Consider the following 23,098-nt stretch of genomic DNA (forward strand, 5'->3'; position numbering starts at 1 on the left):
AGTAATTGTAAGCGGATTATAGCGCCGAGACAAACCCGTGAGGGGTTTAGCGGTGTTATTTTAATGTTTTGTAAATTTTTCGTTGTATTCAATTATAATAAAAAAAAAAAAATATCAAAATGAGCCAAGTTTGGTGGCGAACTTTCATATTACTTTTTCGTGAAATATTGGGTGCCAACATGAAAAAGGATTCAAAAGGATCCTGCAATTCCAATTGCTCCAATTTTTCACTCTTTTTTGGGATGTTTGGGTTTTACTTTTTTAAAGATATGTACAGTCATGAGCAATATAATGTACCCACTTTAGGACTCTATCGCACTAACATATTTGACATTCAGTGAGACTTACAGTTCAATTTGTCAAAAAAATAATGTGACATGATACCAAAGTGTAACATATTAATGCTCGTGACCGTACTTAGATATGCCTGGGCGGTATTCACCACTTGGCCGGACAAAAGGAGAGCCGAGGGCTCTCTGTTGACCCAGACATACTATTTACAAGCATCGTAAAGTCTACGACAAAATGTAAATTAGGTAAACTTGAAAAACAGGTTTAGTATTAATAACAGAAGTGCTGATGTTGCATTCACTTAGACGGAGTTCACATTGGTGCTAATTCCTGTACGGTCACGAGCATTAATATGTATACACTTTGGTACCATGCCACATTAACTTTTTTCACAAATTGAACTGTAAGTTTCACTAAATGTCAAATATGTTAGTGCGACAGAGTCCTAAAGTGGGTACATGATATTGCTCATGGCTGTACACACCATAATTTTAAGTTGTACCTGTCATTTTCTTATCCGTCGGAAAGGAAAGGGACGGGTAATGCTGCCTGAAATGACTTTAACGGTACAAAAAACAGGCCTGAGGTAAAGAATTACACATCCCGGACAAGTTTCACATATACACTACACATTGACGTTATCGTACACGCATATCAGTGTGTGACGTCTGACGCCATACGATTGAAGACTAAAGTAAGACCGAGGGGGGTGAGGTCTCGAGGGCTCGACCCGTCGAACATAGTTTAGATTTGAATTGTGAAGGCTGCGCGCGGACCGTCGTTTAACAGTTTAGTGTAGTGTTTATGTTCGAATTTTGAAATTGAATGAAGAGTCCGGGGTGGGGTAGCGGGTTAGTCCCGGGTGAGAGCCCTTAGCGCTCCCCATTTGTCCGGCCAAGTAGTTAATGCCATCTGCGGCAAATCTACAATAAGTCACGTTAAAAAAAAGGTAGAGGGTTAGTCGCGCTATAAACGCGTTGCCGCGTGTCCTCGCCTAATGTAAACGCACTCTTAAGCCAAAATCTAAAGAGTGTGACCCTGTTACTTGATTTAAGAGTTTTTGTAAGGTTATATTCAAATGTTATTGTCTTTCAAATATGATCTAGGTAATCGGTAGGTAGGTGATCTAGGTAGGTTGTGTCCTCTAACATAACACATGACTAATGTTATGGGCGATAGGCGGATCCCTTATCACCATAAGGTTCATCATATCCAGCTTACGACATCGTATCAACAGTGGCTGCAAGTTGTCTTTGATTACTTGTGGCTCTGCCCACCCCATTAGGGATAACGGGCGTGAGTTTATGTATGTATGTATGTATCTAGGTAAAATTGAGGGCCTTCCCAGGCTACGTTCACCAGAAACAATATAGATGGCGTTGGACAGCTTTAACGTGTTAATTACTTATTTTCTCATTACTCGGTTATAATAATTAATCCAAAATACAATGTAACGACAGAAGCTTAAAAAAATATTGTTGCTTGTTATTTGGTGTATAATCCAAATAACATAAACAGCCTATACACGTCCCACTGCTGGGCACAGGCCTCCCCTCAATCAACCGGAGGGGTATGGAGCATACTCCACCACGCTGCTCCATTGCGGGTTGGTGGAGGTGTTATTTGGATCACATTATGTATAAAATTACGTTGCTACCTAAATGAAAACGTGGTATTATTTTATTCACATTTTGTTTATTTATTTATTTTTTTCTTAAACAATATCTTTACAGGTATACCCAATGCGATATCGATACATAAATGCGATTAAATATTTTATAAAACAAAGTATTAACACACACACAACATAACATCTAGTACCCACGTTCTGTGAATTTCACCACCGAACAAGTAAATAAGTCAACTTCGTAGTTACGTTCCGCTATATCATTAATGTAGCGCAAGGCCCTAGTGACAGGAGCACAGTCCCCCATGTTCGTCCCCCATGTTGTTACATACATAATAAAAATATATCGATATTAAAACGTCACGTCACTAGAGAATTGCCATGTCGACCTGTCGTCTACAGTATATTGCTTCTCTTTATTTTGATCAGAATAATTATGGGTGGAAGATGTAATTGTTAGGACATTACAGGCTGATCACCTGATTGTCCGAAAGTAAGACGATCCGTGCTTCGGAAGGCACGTTAAGCCGTTGGTCCCGGTTACAATAATAATAATAAAATAATAAAACACTTTATTGCACACAAATTCACAAAACATTTACAGGGTAAACTTATTCTAAGGTGGGCAAAGGCGGCCTTATCGCTAAGAGCGATCTCTTCCAGACAACCTTCCAACAACAACAATTTACACAATTTACTGATGTAAGTACGTAGTCGTTACATGAGTCATGTCAGGGGCCTTTGGCGGCTCAATAGTAACCCTGACACCAGGGTTAATGAGGTTGGTAATCCACCTCACAATCCATACGACAGTAGTAAGTAGTAGTGTATTGTTTTTAACACGTTGGCGCGCGGTACCAGCTATAACCGTAATTTGGACTCACAAAATAGCACGGTACGGTCACTTCCGCAAATAGTTGTAGTTCTTATAATCATTGCTACGGTCAATGCAGCCCAGTTTCGATACAATAATCACTTAGGCCACGCCCACTTCTTTTTTTAGACACAGACCCTTTTGTTGCTACTGTCAAAATTGAGTAAAATATTTTAAGTTTCTTTGAGCCATAACTCACACATTTATGCAGTTTACACACACATCCACACTACAGTTATAACAGTAATAGGTGTATGCAATTTTGTTCGCCATAATACGGCTGAAGCTGTACTGAATCTTAGATTGGAGAGATGTGTTTCTCAACAGTGTAAATACGGTCATGACAGCACTGCGGTTGAAGCCGTACTTTGATTCACCTGGATCCTATATTATGCTAGGTAGACACAGTACGGCTATTGCGACTACGGTTTTAGATGTACTGATCCTAAGTAAGTAAATATTTTTTCTATATTACCCTCATCAGTACGGCATATGCAGATTACTGTCATAGATGTTACTATCGTTATGTAGTGTTTTGATTTCTCATAAATTTAACAGTACGGGGTCGAATAAATACAAAAAATAATAATATAAATATTTGTCTAATAGGTACCGAGAACATGTTTATGTTGGTACCGCGCCAAGTTCAAGTTGGTATTTCCCAATTTGACCCAGTAATGAGATAACTGGTTATTACATAAGTTAAGTCACTTAGGGACACACCAGACACTTCATACAAACAACCTCGTTTCACACAGACACTACACATTGACGTTATCCACACGCGCAACTGTTGTGACGTCTGAGGGCTGCCGATTGGGTAGTTTCCTAGGTCAAAGCTAAAATATGAAACTGATTACTAAATAAAGACAGATCTAAGATGAAAAAAACGGTTTTCTTTTCTCTATTCAGCACATTTATGAATTTTGAATTTGAGGAGCTCGGTGGCGCAGCGGTAAACGCGCTCGGTCCGCGATTGTTGAAGTAAAGCAACTTTCGCAGAGGCCGGTCATAGGATGGGTGACCACAAAAAAAAAGTGTTCATCTCGAGCTCCTCCGTGCTTCGTAAGGCACGTTAAGCCGTTGGTCCCGGATGCATTAGCAGTCGTTAATAACCACCAATCCGCACTGGGCACGCGTGGTGGTTTAAGGCCCGATCTCCCTATCCATCCATAGGGAAGGCCCGTGCCCCAGCAGTGGGGACGTTTATGGGCTGATGATGATGATGATGAATTTTGAATAAAGAAAAATATAAAATAAATAAATAAGTGCGACATTTTGTCACGTTTTTCTATGACGTCTCACTTGGTAGGGCTGGCAGAGGAAGACCTAGAAGGACCATAGACCAAACTGGAGATGTCCTTAGAAAAGGTTCAGTAAGATCTACTCTGAACCGGCGTGCGTGTATGAAACGATTGATAATGTGGAGGAAGAAAGAGAAGTGTGTCAGGGTGTCAAGATCGAAGCAAATGAGAGTGAGATGCCTATTTTATTCGCACGGGTTATTCATTCATTTCAAAATTAACTAGTTGACAGTCATCCGTCCCTTTCCTTTTCGGCGGATAAGAAAATGACGGGTATAACTTAGAATAAAATTAGCTGGCGTCTGCAGGAATTAGCACCATTATTCATTAAAAACAACGTACGTTACGTAGTGTTAGCAAACTCTTAAAATAAAACGTAAATATTAGTAACATACCTAGTTTTAATCAGTAAATGTTAAGTAGCACAAATATCACTCTTATTACGGAAACCAAATATTATTACTACAAATTGTAATAAGAAATATTAATACAAAAGAATACAGCAACTAGTCTTTCAGTTTTCGCTTCTCTCCACAAAATATCGTCTTCACTTGTTTTTATTTCTTCGTAGTCCCAGACGAAACACCCGCCAAAACATTTTTCTTTTAAAAAGTGACGTGACGTTCCTTTTTTGAAATTGCCAACAGTAATATTTCTTATTCTATGGTTAGAGCCCGACCTTAGTAAGTACATAGGTAGCTAACTATGTTAGCAGGGTATTTAGGTTTAGGTTTGAATTTAAATTCAACTTGACTTTTAAGTCTCAGCGACCATGCTTGCGGCAAACAGTTTTTTTTTCTTTTTGATGTGACTTATTGTAGATATAACGACCTCCGTGGTCCAGTGGCTGAACGTTGGGCTCACGATCCGGAGGTCCTGGGTTCGATTGGGGACATATCACAAAAAAATACTTTGTGGGCCCTAGTTTGGTTAGGACGTTACAGGCTGATCACCTGATTGTCTGAAGATCCGTGGTTCTAATGGCATGTTAAGCCGTTGGTCCCGGTTACTACTTACTGATGTTACATGAGCCATGTCAGGGGCCTGGCGGCTCAATAGTAGCCCTAACACCACGGTTGATGAGGGTGGTACTCCACCTTAGAACTCACACGATAGAAAAAGAACCAGTGTGGACCGTCCCACTTCATTATAATGCACTAAATTGTATATTAACGGGACAGATTTAAGCAAATTAAAAAATAAAAAGCGGGCAATTATAACGGACTTGTGACCCCATATGTGATATCCGGTTTGGTAAAGATATTTGTAGTGTTATTAACATATTTAAAATATCTTTTATTAAAGTATTATAAAGCGAAGGTTGGTGGTAAGGCTGGCAGAGGAAGACCTAGAAGGACGTACGGTCACGAGCATTAATATGTATACACTTTGGTACCATGTCACATTAACTTTTTTGACAAATTGAACTGTAAGTCTCACTACATGTCAAATATGTTAGTGCGACAGAGTCCTAAAATGGGTACTTTATATTGCTCATGACTGTACATAGACCAAACTGGAGATGTCATTAGGAAAGGTTCAGTACGATCTACTCTGACCCGGCGAGTGTGTATGAAACGATTGATGAATGTGGAGGAAGCAAGAGAAGTGTGTCAGGATCGAAGCAAATGGAATTGGGTAGTTTCCTAGGTCAAAGATAAATTATAAAATTCTGATTACTAAATAAAGACAGATCTAAAGGTGACAAAAACATTTTCTTTTTTCTATTGTTACAATTGCCGTGTAGAGATCGCTGATGGCTGTATAGCTGTGGTGTGCTGTGCCGATGATAAAAGCTGAGCTGTGCTGTGGTGATAGAATTTAAGCTGAGCTGAGCTGTTACTTATTATTACGCAATTATTTTATTTAACAATCAAAATAATACTCCTTGGTGGAATATAGTTTTTATAATCTAGCAAGGAGGCTCAATATTAAATTGATACAGGCATAATTGAAACTTATTACGTTCGGTACATTTTTAGTCTGTGGTTTTAAAAAGAAAAGGGTGGATTCTCTGTTGTTAGTTTTTGATGGCGGCAATTGTAAAACTTGTTAAATAAATAATGGCGCAATTATACACATAAAAACTATTTCGTATTTAATTCAGCATCTCCTCTTACACTATTTAACTTATTTATGAATTTTAATAAAGAAAAATGTAATAATAAGTGCGACATTTTGTCACTTTTTACTATGACGTCACAGTGTGCTTTTTCATAGAAATTCCATAGTAATTTCGTGTTTAGTAAAAAGTAACTGATTTGACTAGTTGGGAACTAGCCTACTCCATAGTCTCTGATTCCCTGGTGGGAAAAAGGTGTGAGTTTAATTTTATGTATATAAGATGCCGTTTTGTCTGTCATCGAAGTGAAAGATGTTTGGCGAGGAGAGAATCCAAAACAGGTAACTTTTAGGTCAACACTCTCAGAAAGACCCGGTCACCCAATGTAGAATTCGGAATTCGAATATTTTCACCCCTTTTTTTGCCCATTCGGGCAGGCAAAGGGAACTTAGCCCATACAGCCTAGTCTTTGGTCATCTTGATCTTTTTTGGAGAAGCACCCAGAAAATGTCTTCAGTCTTCACTCTTCCGGTAACGTCCTTAGTTTTCAATTTTATAGCTTCATGTATAATCCGATAAATAATGTTTTTAGTGATATATTTTCACCCCTCTCGGAGAACGCCACCGCTGACGTCACTTTTTTTTGGCAAAGGGAACTATGGCCATACAGCCATGTCTCACGTATTTTTTGTTGATGATTAATGAAATGATGAAAGTTGATGACGATGAATAATGAAACCTAAGCCCCCACCCTCGGAGCGGACTCCTACTCCGAACCCCAAACGAATTAAATCAAAAGTCCGCATAAACTTTCGAGTTATAAAGCGGCTTGTTGGCACGAAGCGAAAATAGATAAGTACACTTTGTTTATTGAATATTCCGATATAATAACACTATCGCGAATGTTTTCCGACTTACTTAATGCGATCATTAACCACAGAACACCACTTCGTATTAATTATTTAGATTATTCAATGAAGAAAGCAACTGTCCCGTTCCCGTTCCCGCCAAGAAGTCCCCGCTGACGACACTAAACCTAAAATTACTGCCTTAACGAGGTTCTTTCCAGGCTAAGTTCCTAAAAAATAATATAAATAGAAGGCAGAGGGCAGCGGAGGAGCCGTGGTAGGCGGAACAAGGGCTCCAAGGTGTTCGCAAAAGATCTGTCTATTGGGCAAAGTCAACTAGCGAGACTGAAAACTGAGGACGGCAGAATCATTTCGTCGACTCCCGAAATCCTGAGAGAGATTGAGAGTTTCTATAGACAGCTATATTCCACGAAAACATCAGGCGAAAGCATGGCTCGAGACCCTCGAGCCAAGCTTACCCGACACTACACTGAAGATATCCCGGACGTCAGCCTGTACGAGATTAGGATGGCCCTCAAACAACTCAAAAACAACAAAGCGGCAGGAGATGACGGAATCACAGCAGAACTTCTGAGAGCGGGCGGAACGCCAATACTTAAAGTCCTCCAGAGGCTCTTCAATTCCGTCATATTTCAGGGCAAAACGCCGAGGGCATGGAGCGGAAGCGAGGTGATCTTGTTCTTCAAGAAAGGGGATAAAGCCCTACTGAAGAACTACAGACCTATCTCGCTTCTGAGCCATGTCTACAAGTTGTTTTCGAGGGTCATTACGAATCGTCTCGCTTGCAGGTTTGACGACTTCCAGCCTCCCGAACAAGCCGGTTTCCGAAAAGGCTTTAGCACCATAGACCACATCCATACGCTGCGGCAGGTTATACAGAAGACCGAAGAGTATAATTTGCCACTTTGCTTGGCGTTTGTGGACTATGAGAAAGCCTTTGATTCGATCGAGACCTGGGCTGTGTTGCAGTCTCTTCAGAGGTGCCAAGTGGACCATAGGTACATCGAGGTGCTAAGGGACCTCTACCAAAATGCCACTATGTCAGTTCGAGTACAGAACCAGAGCTCTAATCCGATCCAACTGCAGCGAGGAGTGAGACAGGGAGATGTCATCTCTCCGAAACTGTTCACTGCTGCATTGGAGGATATTTTTAAGCTTCTGGACTGGAAAGGATTTGGCATCAACATCAACGGCGAGTACCTGACGCACCTTCGATTTGCCGATGATATAGTCCTAATGGCTGAGACCCTGGAAGACCTGAACACCATGCTCGAGCATCTCAGTAACGCATCCCAACGAGTGGGTCTTAGCATGAACATGGCAAAGACAAAAATTATGGCCAACGACCATGTCGCACCCACTCCAGTTCAGGTTGGGAACGTTACACTCGAAGTTGTAGACCAGTACATTTACCTAGGACAAATAATCCAGTTAGGTAAGTCCAACTTCGAGAAAGAGATCTCTCGTCGGATCCAACTCGGATGGGCAGCGTTCGGGAAGCTGCGGAATATCTTCTCGTCCAGAATACCTCAGTGTCTCAAGACGAAAGTCTTTGACCAGTGCGTGTTGCCAGTGATGACCTACGGCAGTGAGACGTGGCCGCTTACTATGGGTCTCGTGAGGAGGCTCGGTGTCGCTCAGCGGGCAATGGAGAGAGCTATGCTCGGTATTTCCCTGCTGGATCGAATCAGAAATGAGGAGATCCGCAGGAGAACTAAAGTCACCGACATAGCTCGGAGAATTGCAAAGTTGAAGTGGCAGTGGGCAGGACACATAGCGAGGAGAACCGATGGCCGATGGGGCGGAAAGGTTCTGGAGTGGCGACCACGTGTCGGACGACGCTCAGTGGGTAGGCCCGCTACAAGGTGGACCGACGATCTGGTGAAGGTCGCGGGAAGCCGCTGGATGCGGGCAGCGCAGGACCGATCGTCGTGGAGATCCTTGGGGGAGGCCTATGCCCAGCAGTGGGCGTCATACGGCTGATGATGATGACCTAATTAAGTCCTATATCGGATACAATAAACAATATTTTCATTTTTTTTTTTTCACTTTGAGGTCTCAGGTTCGAATCCAGCAAAGGCCTAAACCAATGATGGTCGAATTTGTTTTCGAATTCATGTTTGGATCATAAATGACTATCACGTGCTCAACAGTGAAGGAAAACATCGTGACGAAACCCTCATTCCCGAGAAATGCATTTTCGGAGGTTTGTGACCTAACCTGTATTGGGTTGGTTTTCCCTTCGCAGGTTGGTAGGCAGTCGCTTCTGTAAAAAACCGGACCTGTCAAATTTTCAGCAGTAAGTAACTGAACATTTTAATATAAGTACTTAGTCCCAATTGGGTATTAGGTAAGTGTAGTGGTAGGACAGCTTGGGTTCAGTTTTTCGGAAAAATCATCATAATAGTTCCTGACTAACATTGTTAGTTGAATATTTCCATTAATCATTGGACTTAGAAGATGATATTTAGATGGATAACCTTGTAAAGGTTATCATTGTTACTTATATAAGTTTTTACGTTATTACACGAGGCAATTATTTCCGGTAATAGGAATAAGCCTTTGCTTTTGGTTTCATACAAGACCATTAAGCCGGCCCCAGGGGGAACAGAGTCATCTACCCTCCACTGTGGCAATTCTTTGCCGCGCGCGCCTCTTACTTCAGTAGGCCGGAGTGAGATGGTGGCTGAGTTCGTTTATATACTTAGATGTGCACATTGCATATTCTAAGTTAAGTAAGTACCTAGTTGTAAGGATAGATAGGTATATACTGCTTCCACTGAGGCAATTCCTGTTCGGCGTGTCCTTGCCGCGAGGGTGGGCGCCTCTTACTTCAGTAGGTCGGAATGAGATGGTGACTGAGCTCGGATAGGGACCCAGACCTACTAGGTATAACGTAGAATCCTTACCTAGGGATACGGATGAAGACCTCAACTGTTGCAGATGCGGAGATGGGAGCCATCGGTACGGCAATGCAAGACGAAAGGGGCAAGTCGCAGGGACTGTAACCTGGAACCTGACAGAGGACAGCAGTAACTGTCAGTACCATTCAGAGGCGGAGGACAGGAGTTCTAGTATGGCTTTGAAATAGACTACTCTGGGCGCCATCCCACTCGCGTCAGACACAGTACTGCGGGGCGGAAGGCAACAGGGAAACCACTGCCCTATTTTTCTCTAAAAAAGTAGCATGGAGAATGCTACACCGACAAGAGCGTGGCTCTTAAATTAGTGATGATAACGATCTACTCTGAACCGACGTTCGTGTATGAAACGATTGATGAATGTGGAGGAAGTAAGAGAAGTGTGTCAGGATCGAAAGAAATTCCGTAGTTTCTGCTTACCCCGGTGGGCAATAGGCGTGAGTCTATGTATGTATGTGTACTAGCTTTCATTCCGCGACTCCGTCTGCGTGGATTTCAGTTATCGGGCTGTACTGAGTGAGAACCTCAGCCATACTTCATACAAAACACCTCTTTTTACACAGACACTACACATTTATTTATTTACACATTGGTGCTAATTCCTGTAAATACCATCTAATTTTATTTTAAGTTATATCTGTCATTTTCTTATCCGCCTAAAAGGAAAGGGACGGGTAATCGACAAGCATAAAATTTATGGAACACACGTCAATGTAAGCACAAATCTAAACCAACCGTCTAAAAATTTTACACCCGTCAATAACCCGACATAGTTAAGTAGACAGCACGTCAAACGGATTGCATACCCGCGACGTACCTTTTGATTCGCCCGGGTATTCATTCAATTACTCATTCTTCCTAAAATTAAGAGCTGTGAATCATCCGTCCCTTTCCTTTTCGACGGATATGAAAATGACGGATATAACTTAAAATAAAATTAGGCGGTGTCTGCAGGAATCGGGGTCATTGACGTTAAGATTAGAAATAAATAATACTCATAGGGTTTTATTAGGGGTTTTTTAGTGATATCGTAACGAATACTTAGGGGGATGATTCAGACCATGATTCTGAGTTGATATCATTTGAAATTCCTTTTGAAAAATTTATGTAAATTTTTGTGTTTTAAATTATTTTCAGTTCTATACATGGCTACACATTGAAGTTATCGTACTTACACGTGCAACTGTGTGTGTGTCGTCTGACGCCATACGATTGAAGACTAAAGTACTCGTAAGACCGAGGGGGTGAGGTAAACCAAGCTCAGACGCTGGTGGGGAACGGAGAGTTGCCGTTTTATACGTAGTTAGTATTATTCCTTATTCTATGCCTCAGCGCTCCCCATTTGTCCGGTTAAGTAGTAAATGCCATTTGCGGGAAATATACAATAAGTCACGTTAAAAAAATAAGATAAAAACTACCTTATGATCTTCCCCAAGGTCTAATCTGTCTCTGTGCCAAGTTTTATCAAAATCGGTTAAGTAGTTTTGGCGTGAAGTGCAACAGACTGACAGACAGAGTTACTTTCGCATTGATAATCATTTATAATATCAAAAGTACTTACCTAGAGATGTAAATGGTCCTGCGTTTTGTTTCTTTATTATATTCCTGTCATTTTTTTAACGTCTTTATCTGTCTGTCTATCGATCTATTCATAGACTGACAAATGCATCGTATGGAGACGAAATCATGGATTAGTTATAATGTATTATTGAGAGGCAAAGGTCGTCTACGAGTACGGTAAAGTAAGGTTACATGTAGTTTCGCAATCGTGCGCGGCGCGCGTCTTTAGCGCGCGTATCCGAATTTAAAAATAAAATATTCGAATAAAAGAATAAGTTTAAAAAGTTAGTAATAACTTTTTAAATGCATTTGGCGGGATTTTAGGTTAGTTTTGACGTGATTTACCTATTTGTTAAGTATTTTTTGTAAGTAATAAGTTTATTTGGAAAGGAATGAAAATATTGTAATAATAATGAATTATTATTTTTGGAATATTAATTTAAAAGTAATAAAAAGTTTTTTTTTTAAACTAAATTTAATGAAAGAAAACGTAAAGAAATTTTTTGAAATTTAAAATGAGTCATTTCGAATAATTAATTAAAATTATTGATTTTCTTAAAGTTTTTAGGTAAAGTTTTTACTAGGTAATGTTTATTTATTTTAATAGTGATTTTAGTTTAATATTTCATTATTATTACTATTTTTAATAAAATAAGTGAAATGTAGATAATCAAATTTATTTTGGACTGTTTTAAAAAGACTGTTTTTTAATAAGTGAATGAAGTTTGAATACATTTTTTGGAAGATTGGGAACACAACAGGTATGTCAACTTTTTTAATTAATTTAAACTGTAGGTACCAAAAAAAATATTTTGCTTACTAATTTTTAATTTTCTCAAATGACTACTGGGCCGGACAAATGGGGAGCGCAGAGGGATCTCACCCGGTATAAAATTTAAGACAACAGAACATAATTCTACTCGTATACATAATGTGATCCAAATATCAAACAACAATTATTTTTATATAGTAATTAATATTTTTCTGAAATTGCATTATAATGGCAGAGGCATATTACTTATTATAAAAAAAATTGTTGCCTGATATTTGGATCACATTATGTATAGAATTATGTTGCTACCTATATTGCTTCTCTTTGTTTTATGTACCAAGGAATGAGAATATTGGTGCTAATTCCTGCAGACGCCATCTAATTTTATTTCAAGTTACCTATACCTGTCATTTTCTTATCCGTTGAAAAAGAAAGGGACGGGTAATCGACAGGCATAAAATTTATGGAATACACGTCAGTTTTAAGCAGAAATCTAAAACAACCGTCTCAAAAATTTACACCGGCCAATAACCCGACAGAATTAAGTTGACAGCACGGCAAATGGATTGCATAACAGCGAGATGCCTATTTTATTCGCACTGGTTATTCATTCATTTTAAAAATAATTGTTGACAATCATCCGTCCCTTTCCTTTTCGGCGGATAAGAAAATGACAGGTATAACTTAAAATAAAATTAGGAGGTGTTTGCAGGAATCGGGGCCATTAACACATTAAGTCTATACAGCGCCATCTATATTGCTTTTGGGGAACGTAGCCTAGAAAGTCACTCATTAAGACGTTTAGATTCGCTATGTTACGTTTAAATAGATTGGTACGTGCTTCGGAAGTTACTAAAGAATGTACTTAACGCTACACTTACTTGTATGTGAACATCAATTCCGAACGTTTAATTTTCCGTTTTTGTGGCTTAATTAGCAGTTCGAACTAATTACAAGCGTTTAGGTTACACGGAGGTTACACGGTCGCGGGAAGCCGCTGGATGCAGGCAGCGCAGGACCGATTGTCGTGGAGATCCTTGGGGGAGGCCTATGCCCAGCAGGGGGCGTCGTACGGCTGATGATGATGAGGTTACACGGAATAGAAGAAAGAGGTTGGAAAGACCTTTTTTTGACGTGACTTATTGTAGATTGCCGCAGATGGCATTAACTACTTGGCTGGACAAATGGGGAGCGCTGAAGGCTCTCACCCGGTACAGTCATGAGCAATATAATGTACCCACTTTAGGACTCTGTCGCACTAACATATTTGACATTAGTGAGACTTGACAGTTCAATTTGTCAAAAAAGTTAATGTGACATGGTACCAAAGTGTATACATATTAATGCTCGTGACCGTACAACGTTTAAGACAACAGGCCTGAGGGTGCCCAGTTGGGCGCGTACCTCGGCTCAGAGCGTCTGAGAGGAAAGAAATAATCGACCCTAGTGGGTCGATAGCGATAAGCGCTGATTGAGGGAAATCTTCGACCACACCTGCGGGGTCGGTATCGGGGTAATGAAGTGTTTGGTGTCGCGAGCTGATTGGCTGCCTCTATGGCTAGAGTAATCGAGTCGTCGGGAGTTGGAAAAGCCCTAACGCGCATTTTGTATGAGAACTGCTGTCGCCTATTCAACCCCACTCTCTTTTGCTACTACTCCTGCAAACAGATAACTACGATAGCTCTACTGCTTCTCAAATTCCATAGCCACTTTACCAGCAAAATATATTTTATGTGATTTATCATCACTTTTCGTAAAATAATGCATACTTACTAGAGTATTTTTAGCTTTCCTGTGATAAGGAGAGATCTCCTTGCACGATAGTCGATATTAGATTGTTTGCTCTGCAGGTTAAAATGCACACAAGACGACCTTTTAATATACTATCGCGGAGCTCCGTGCGTCGTAAATTTTGCGGACGAGCGGAGTGTAATATTAACTATTTGCTCATTATTTGTATTGCTATTTGTCCATCTTTTTTTGAAGTCGGTTAAAAATTTCGAATGTGATTTTTCAAAAAGGCGGTTACGTCGTTTTGACTATAAGGCGACGAAATAGTGCTAATGACTGAGAATTTACATCTCTGTCCACCCCGCTAGGGATTCATAACAAGAGTCTATAAATACATGTACGCGCTTACCTAATTTGTAGAACCGATAGCTCAGTTGCAAGTGTACTTGGCTCGCAAGTCAAAGGTCCAGAGTTCATTCCGCGCACGTATAAATGGTCGTAATTTTCGTAGTGTGCCGAAATGGACGAGAACACGTCTTGCATTCAGATGGCCTCAGCTTCGTGTCCCGGTGAGGCCTCATGTTTTAGTCAAATCAAAATCAAATCAAACCAAATATACTTTATTGCACAGAACTAAAATTTCAACAAGCAGACAAAACTTATATTTTTATATTTATATACGTAATTATTATTATATCACGTGGTTTCCAGAATTTGTGTCCGGTTAATGGTAATACGCTCGCTACCTACTACATACTTATACTATAACATAACATAAACAGCCTATACATGTCCCACTGCTGGGCACAGGCTTCCCCTCAATCAACCGAAGGGGGTATGGAGCATACTCCACCACGTTACATACCCTACATCTCTATTACATGGGACTAAAAAAAATTAAATTAATAATAATTAGTGTCTAATTAAATTGTACGGATTCGAACCCAGGACCTCCAGATCGTGAGCGCTCAACCACTGAATCACGGAGGCCGTTAATTATCTCTGAACGCCGAAATGTGTATTTTTTTTGTCGAGACTTATTGTAGATTTGCCGCAGATGGCATTAGCTTGGCCGGAAAGTAACGTGTATCAAACGTTGATTGAAATGTACGTAATTTTAAAATTACTGTCTGTCTACACCGGAAGGAACAGACGAAAAGCAATCATACTAAGACCGGGTTTCCACTGACGCGGAGATGGGCGGAGAAGAGCGGAGGTGTGCGGATTTGACCAATCACAGCGTTCGAGAGAGCGAAAACGAAGACGCTCTGTCACCCTCTCCCTCACGGTGATTGGTCGCTTCCTGCACATCTCCGCTCAGCTCCGCACAGCTCCGCGTCAATGGAAACGCAGCTTTACTTAGTCACTGCTTAGCACCCGTACTAATATTATAAATGACAAAGTGTATGTGTCTGTCTGTCTGTTTGTCCGTCTTTCACGGCGAAATGAGGGTGCGACGAATTGACGTGATTTTTAAATGGAGATAGTCGAAAAGTTGGAGAGTGATAAAGGCTACATTTTTGTCTCTTTCTAACCCCTCCTACCTAATACCCTACCTACTACCCACTTCCCAAAAATGGAGGGTGGAAATTTGTATGGAGCATTCAAGGTAGAAAGCTAAAAATTGGTACGAGGTACATTTGTGACTAACAAAAAAATCGTACATCATTTTTTTTTTGGAAACATGCCCCCAACCCCTTCAAAGAGAGGGTGAAATTTTATATAGGAGTTACCCCGAATTCAAAGCGAGCGAAGCCGCGGGCAAAAAAGCTAGTTATTAATTTATTTATACGTATTAACCCTTTCACGGGCAGAGACCATGGGACATAGATAGTTCATAATAGATGGGACATCGATGGTTCATAATAGATGGGACATAGATGGTTCATAATAGATGGGACATCGATGGTTCATAATAGATGGGACATCGATGGTTCATAATAGATCGGACATCGATGGTTCATAATAGATGGGACATCGATGGTTCATAATAGATCGGACATTGATGGTTCATAATAGATAGTATGACACCTTGGAATCGGAACGTCATTAGACGTTCTGTCCTTGAAAGTGTTAAAGAGAATCCGTCAGCCCGCCAGAACGCTTGCCTCTCACTTTGAGGTCGCAGGTTCGAATCCAGCTCAGGCCTAAACCATTTGTCGAATTTTTTCGCATACGTTTGGATCATAAATGATTATCACGTGCTCAGCGGTGAAGGCAAACATCGTGAAACACATTCCCGAGAAATGCATTTTCGGAGGTATGTGCCCTTAGGCTGGTTTTCCCTTCTACTTGAAAAGTCAGACAGGCAGTTGCTTCTGTAAAAAACCGGACCTGTCAAATCTTCAGGTTAGGTAAGCGGACCGTGTGAAAAACGTGATAATGCTAGGGAGATTTTTTTTTGACGTGACTTATTGTAGATTTGCCGCAGATGGCATTAACTACTTGGCCGGACAAATGGGGAGCGCTGAAGGCTCTCACCCGGTGTAATGCTAGGGAGATTATTATTATTGCGTATGGCAATAGGCTAGTTTCCAACTAGTCAAATCAGTTACTTTTTACTAAACGTCAAAACACGAAATTACTATGGAATTTGTATGAAAAAGCACTCTGTGACGTCATAGAAAAACGTGACAAAATGTCGGACTTATTATTACGTTTTTCTTGATTAAAATTCATAAATAAGTTTAATAGAAAAAAGAAAATGTTTTTCGTTAGTTTTAGATGTGTCTTTATTTAGTAATCAGAATTTCATAATTTATCTTGAACCTAGTACACGACCCAATTGTCAAGAACTGTGTGGGGTGGGAATTGGTCAAGAACTACCTCCTCGCGGTCCACCCTGGGCAACGGCTTAGCCGGCTAAACGTACTCGACTGAAATGGCTCACCGGACTGTTCCTTGCGAATCTCCCGGTGCTTTATCCTGCGATTACATCATGGATCCCCAAAACAGTCCTTTTCAGGACTCGACCACAAACAGCTAGGGACATAATGAGAGAGAATCCGTCGAAAACTGATGGAGCTATTTTGTAAAATGGCGGATTCCTGCGACCTCTGTGATGTCACAGTCGGCCAAGGTTGATGCCGTCACGAAGCGATGCGTTTTAAATATTAAAATAATAAGTATCACGCCTGTCTCCCCGAAGGGGTAGGCAAATACCTATACAGTGTTAGTGACATCGTAACGAAAACCTTGAGGGATGATTCAGACCGTGATTCTGAGTTGTATCAAGTGGGATTTTCCATCGCAAAAGTTTCATGAATTTAGCAACGGAAAGTTCCACTTGATATTAACTCAGAATCGTGGTCTGAATCATCCCCCTCAGTATTCGTTTTACGGTGTCTCTAACACCCTGTACTACGAGTATAACTAGGTACTTAAGTTAGAATATGCAACGTTAACATCTAATATAAACATCCTAACAACATATTGACAGAATAAATATTAGTGTATACCTTATTAACATCAATATAAACGAATGTACAAATATTATATTTGTATTTCTTGCTTTAATTCACACACACACACACACGCACCTCCTGAGCATTATCCCGTTTTTCACAGGGTCCGCTTACCTATTATAATCATTTATAATACAAACATGAATTCGAAAACAAATTCGAAAATTATAAACACACACTTATGTGTGTAATAAGTAGGGGCTCAGGGCTAGAAGTACAGGGAGCCTTGTTCTTCTTGCCGAGCCCCTACTCATTTTAGGGTAATAATTAAAATACAATACGTTTTTTCTCAAATCTCTATAAAATTGGTTTCACATTTATTAAGGACATAGCCGCATAGTCAGTCTCAATAGGTACCATTAGGCCTGAGGGTGCCCAGTTGGGCGCGAACCTCGGCTCAGGGCGTCGTCTGAGAGGGGAAATATTTGAAAGAATTAATCGACCCTAGTGGGTCAATAGCGATAAGCGCTGATTGAGGGAAATCGTCGACTACGCTGGCGGGGTCAGTATCGGGGTCCTGAAATGTTTGGTGTCGCGAGCTGGTTGGCTGCCTCTATGGCTAGAGTAATCGGGTCGTCGGGATCGTATATTACGTCCTTCGGACGCCGATACTATTCAGTACCGTCCCTAAGCGGGCTGTATTCGGAAGCCGCAACTACCAGGGGAGTTAGGTGGTGCGGAGCAGAATGGAAAAAACGTTTTGAAGCTAATTTGAGCCATTGGGCAATGGTTGGCAGACCTAGGTCAATGTGCAGATTTTCATTGTGAAGGAACCACGGAGCTCCCGTGGTTTTCCGCGTGAAACGATTTTGTATTAAGTACCTGTAGACGATGGATTTGAGAGGGACTCGCATGAGCGAAAACTACCCCTGCATAGGTCATGATCGGACGGTATATAGGTCACGGTTGAATCAAATCAAATCAAATATACTTTATTAGAACTAAAATTTCAACAATCAGACAAAACACATGAATACAGTACAATTTGGGCGGCCTTATTTCTTCCAGGGAACCAACAAAAGGAAACAAACATTTACAACTTGGATGTGGGATGGTGCACCAGCGACAGCGGTTCCGATAAGTACAAAATGCGCGTTAGGGCCTTTCCGAACTCTTTCTTCCATTCTGTGGGGCTAAGGGCAGTGTTGAAATTATGGTGTAATATTAAGTTGTGTTTTCCTCAAAGCAATGTATCTTTTGCAAGAATATTTAAAGTAAAATATTATGCATTTGTGAGTACGTACATACAATACATATTTAACTATGTTGTAACGGCGTAAGTAGACACGATTGGCGATTTCTGAGGTATTGTGAACTAACCTGCAATTGGGTTGGTTTTCCCTTCGGTTTGGAAGGTTGGTAGTTACGACGTACAATAAGTACTTTACTTATACGAGTGCTTCTATGCTGTTCTTGGAGCAAATAAAAAACATAGAACACGTTCAGCTGCTTGTCTTCCCGGGCATGTCGTAAAATCCGACAGAGGGATTGTGTCCTCTAAATGACGAGCTAATGTTATGGGCGATAGGCTGATCCCTTATCACCATAAGGTTCATCATAATCCATCTTAGGACTTCGTATCAACAGTGGCTGCAAAGTTGTCTTTGAATACTTTGAGTACTTGGGGCGTGAGTTTATGTATGTATGTATGTATGTATACGAGTTTTTTTTTAAAAGACTTGACTGCGATGTGGTCTAAAGGTGGAGACGAAACTCAAATACTGCATATTCATTCTTGCCTTGAAAATCCCCAAATTATACAGGGTGTCAGTGACATTGTAACGGAAACTTTGAGGTACGATTCAGACCATAATTCTGAGTTTGTCAAGTGGAATTTTCCGTCGCAAAATTATGAAACTGCCAATATTTTAAAAAAAATTTTCGTCACGAAATTCCACTTGATATCAATCCAGAATCATGATCTGAATCATACCTCAAAGCTTTCGTTACAGTCTCACTAACACCCATACGTACTCTTATGGCTACCTGTACGTACTTGTACGGGGTGTGAGGAGTGTAATGAGGGGATGAATCAACTCATTATTTTGAGTTAATATCAAGTTGAATTTTCCATCGCTAAAGTATGGAATTGAAAATATATAAAAAAAAACATAAGTAAGTACATACAAAAACTCACGCCTATTTCCCACCAAGGTAAGCAGAGTCTATGGAATTCCATTTGCTTCAATCCTAACACACTTCTCTTGCTTCCTCCACATTCATCAATCGTTTAACGACCTATGTAGTACAGTGGTTAAGTGTTATGTTCACGATCCGGAGGTCCCGGATTGGATTCCCGGTGGGGACATATCACAAAAATCACTTTGTGATCCTTAGTTTAGTTAGGACATTACAGGCTGATCACCTGATTGCCCGAAAGTAAGATTATCCGTGCTTCGGGAGGCACGTTAAGCCGTTGGTCCCGGTTACTACTTACTGATGTAAGTAAGTAGTCGTTACATGAGCCATCCTTTGGCGGCTCAATTGTAACCCTGACACCAGGGTTGATGAGGTTGGTATTCCACCTCACAACCCACACGATAGAAGAAGATCAATCGTTTCATACATGCGCGTTACAAATTGACTTCTGATATCTGATCTCTTGTGTCTGCCTGCCTCGGTAGAGACGTTAGGCGTGAATCTTTGTACGTTTCCTGTTTGATCTAAATCAATATTGGCCATACCTTTTAATAACAATTGGGTACTAGTCACTAATCATTTTGTATTGGTGCCAATGCTTTATTTAGGTCACAACAATGAATGATCATTATAATAATTGACTTCTTAGTCTGTCTGTACGTAATTCTGTATATAAGCACGTGTGTGCACTTACATACTATTTCGGATATAAATTATATAGTTCCACTCAATGATAATTTTAAATAACTGTAAAAACTGAACACTGCCTCTCAAGATACAGGTCTCCTAGTTTGAGAGACAGGGTTACCTTCTGCTTTTAAATAGCCACCAACAAAATTATATTTTATTGTAAATGTAATGTTTAATAATATGTAAATTGTTGTTGTTGTGTGAAATAATTTATTTATTATTTATTTATACGCTCACGCCCGTATCCCTTAAAGGGGTGGCCAGAGACAAGTAATTTGGTATTATATTATAATTTATGCATGGTGTAAGAAGATCAGGCGTGCTCAGTCTTATTATTGAAAATCAAGTGAATTACTTACTGACTAATTGTATTGTATAACAGCCGTCGTGGTCTAGTGGTTAGAGCGTTAGGCTCACGATCTGGAGGTCCGAGTTCGATTCCCGATGGGCACATTGTCGAAATCACTTTGTGAGACTGTCCTTTGTTTGGTAAGGACTTTTCAGGCTTGAATCACCTGATTGTCCGGAAAAGTAAGATGATTCCGTGCTTCGGAGGGCACGTTAAGCCGTTGAACCCGACTATTAGCCGTGAAAACACCTTCACTAACCCGCAGTGGAGCAGCGTACCATACCCCCTCCGGTTGATTGAGGGGAGGCCTGTGCCCATCAGTGTTATGTGTATGTAATATATTTAATTACTATCACTTGTCACATATAAAAATCATTAAAACAGTAAGTACGTAAACTCTCATTAATATCATTAAGAGTGTACTTTTACTAAAAGTGCAAAATTTCCTTCGAAAGTAAATTAAAAATATTGGTCGTGGGTAATTTATTTATTAAGAAATGGCAATACAGGGCGGGATGAAGTCAGCTGGGCTAACCTTGAAATGTTAGCTGTCACTTTTGAGCATACCTGTAGGTTCTGCACAGCAACCGCGCCAAGCGCCGCGCGAATTATATCGAGGCCTACGACCAATAGCCGTTTGACGTCCATCGTAGACAGCATTCGTATCGTTTATTGATCGAAGCGCTCAATATAATTCGCGCCGCGCGCGGCGCGGTTGTCATGCAGACCCGGCTGAGGGGTTAAAATGGCCACATCGAAACAATTCATCTAAGAAAGCAATATTGCAATTTTGCATTGCGCACTTACTTTTATATGCGCAAATGTCAAATTGCAATATTAAAAAATAAAAAAATAAAATCTTTATTCGTTTTAGACAATATTTTCTTTTAAATGCTAGTTGACCCAAGCCCCCCTTTAAACTGGGAAAGTCTGTGTTAGGAGGCTTGGCTCTTCCTTATCTTAACTTACTTAATTAGTGACTTATTATACCAAATATGTATGTATTATATCTATGTCTTTCCTTAATGTATATTTTTATCATTGTTTTATATTTTTATTTCTGTACTTAGGAGTGCAGATGGATGTGTGTGTGTGTGTGCGTGTGTGTGTGTGTGTGCATGTAGGCAATGTGTGCAGTGCATGCATACGTGTGCGCGCTTATGTATATTTACAATAAAATTAAATAGAATTCATTAACAAATAATACTAATTATTGACCGACGATCTGGTGAAGGTCGCGGGTAGCCGCTGGATGCGGGCAGCGCAGGACCGATCGTAGTGGAGATCCTTGGGGGAGGCCTATGCCCAACAGTGGGCGTCGTACGGCTGATGATGATGATGTATATATATATATATGCATGCATGTACATGTACACACCTGCACCCATACATATATATACATAAGTACAAGCGCACACACACACACACACACACACACACACACCCACACTACTCCAAAACAGAAACTAGTGTAACCAATGTATGACTGAAACATTTTATGCTTGGCATTGTAAAATCTTTTCAGTTTCATCATAGTTTTTCGATTTTAGTAGTTTAGTAGTTAGTATTTTACATTCCCGGTGTATCATTGAGTATATAGGTATGGACGAGTTTATTCCATTGTATATAAAAGCCGATAGCCAGTTGTACTGATGTCTAGCAAAAGTTGTGCGTACAATGGGTACATCTGCTACCAAATTAATTCGCCTCTTCTTTGTTTTATTGGGGTCGTATTCTAAGGTTGAGTGTTTTCTTAGTACAGAATTTAAAATATATAGTTGACGTACAGTAAGTAGGTTACATTCTGAATACAGTTGTTCAGTAGGGTACCTTTTATTTTTAAAATACATGAGCTTTATCAAAGCACGTTGAGTTCGCTCTAGGTGAAGAAACTGGGTTTTAGCAGCCCCACCCCACGCGGGGATGCAATACGTTAGTATGGATTGCGCCAGAGCAAAGTAGATTTCATTAAGAAGATTTCTTGTAGAGTTATGGTCACCCAAGGCCCGTCGGGGCACCACATACCTAAGCGATTTAAAAATGTAAGTTATTTTTCGAAGCCTGTTAATGACATGATCGATATGCGGGTACCAGGACAGACGTTGGTCGACCAGAACTCCCAGGTATTTCATCACACTAACTTTTTGAATCACAGGGCAGTTACAGTTATCAAGTTGACAGAATTTGTGTATTTTAATGTTAAAATCAATTGATGGCTGAGCATTTGCATATGTACTAAAACAGACGTAATTCGATTTAGTGGTATTTAAAGTAAGGAGATTGTAATCTAGCCATTGTGCCACAAGTGATAATCCATGTTCAGTATTTGACTTAACATCGTTCCAGGTTTTACCAGTGAACACTACAGCGGTGTCATCGGCGTACGCAAAGATGTTGGAGTTTGGTATATTGAGATTACACAGGTCGTTGATATATATTAAAAAC

General features: G+C 40.3%; 1 protein-coding gene across 5 annotated transcripts in view; it reads left to right on the plus strand.

The window, feature by feature from the left end:
- The first annotated feature begins 11,694 nt into the window (after positions 1-11,694).
- LOC126379173 (scavenger receptor class B member 1-like) overlaps positions 11,695-23,098 on the plus strand; it is a 40,765-nt gene continuing 29,361 nt past the window's right edge. The window contains exons 1-2 of one of the 5 annotated variants that reach the window (XM_050027836.1): positions 11,702-11,832; positions 12,165-12,269. The gene's annotated coding sequence lies outside the window, so the exon portion shown is untranslated. Of the gene's footprint in view, positions 11,833-12,115; positions 12,270-23,098 lie in introns of those variants that run through there. The other 4 variants (XM_050027838.1, XM_050027839.1, XM_050027840.1 and 1 more) reach the window with 4 other exon arrangements.

The sequence above is a fragment of the Pectinophora gossypiella genome, chromosome 28 (assembly GCF_024362695.1).
Source record: "Pectinophora gossypiella chromosome 28, ilPecGoss1.1, whole genome shotgun sequence".
NCBI lineage: Eukaryota > Metazoa > Arthropoda > Insecta > Lepidoptera > Gelechiidae > Pectinophora > Pectinophora gossypiella.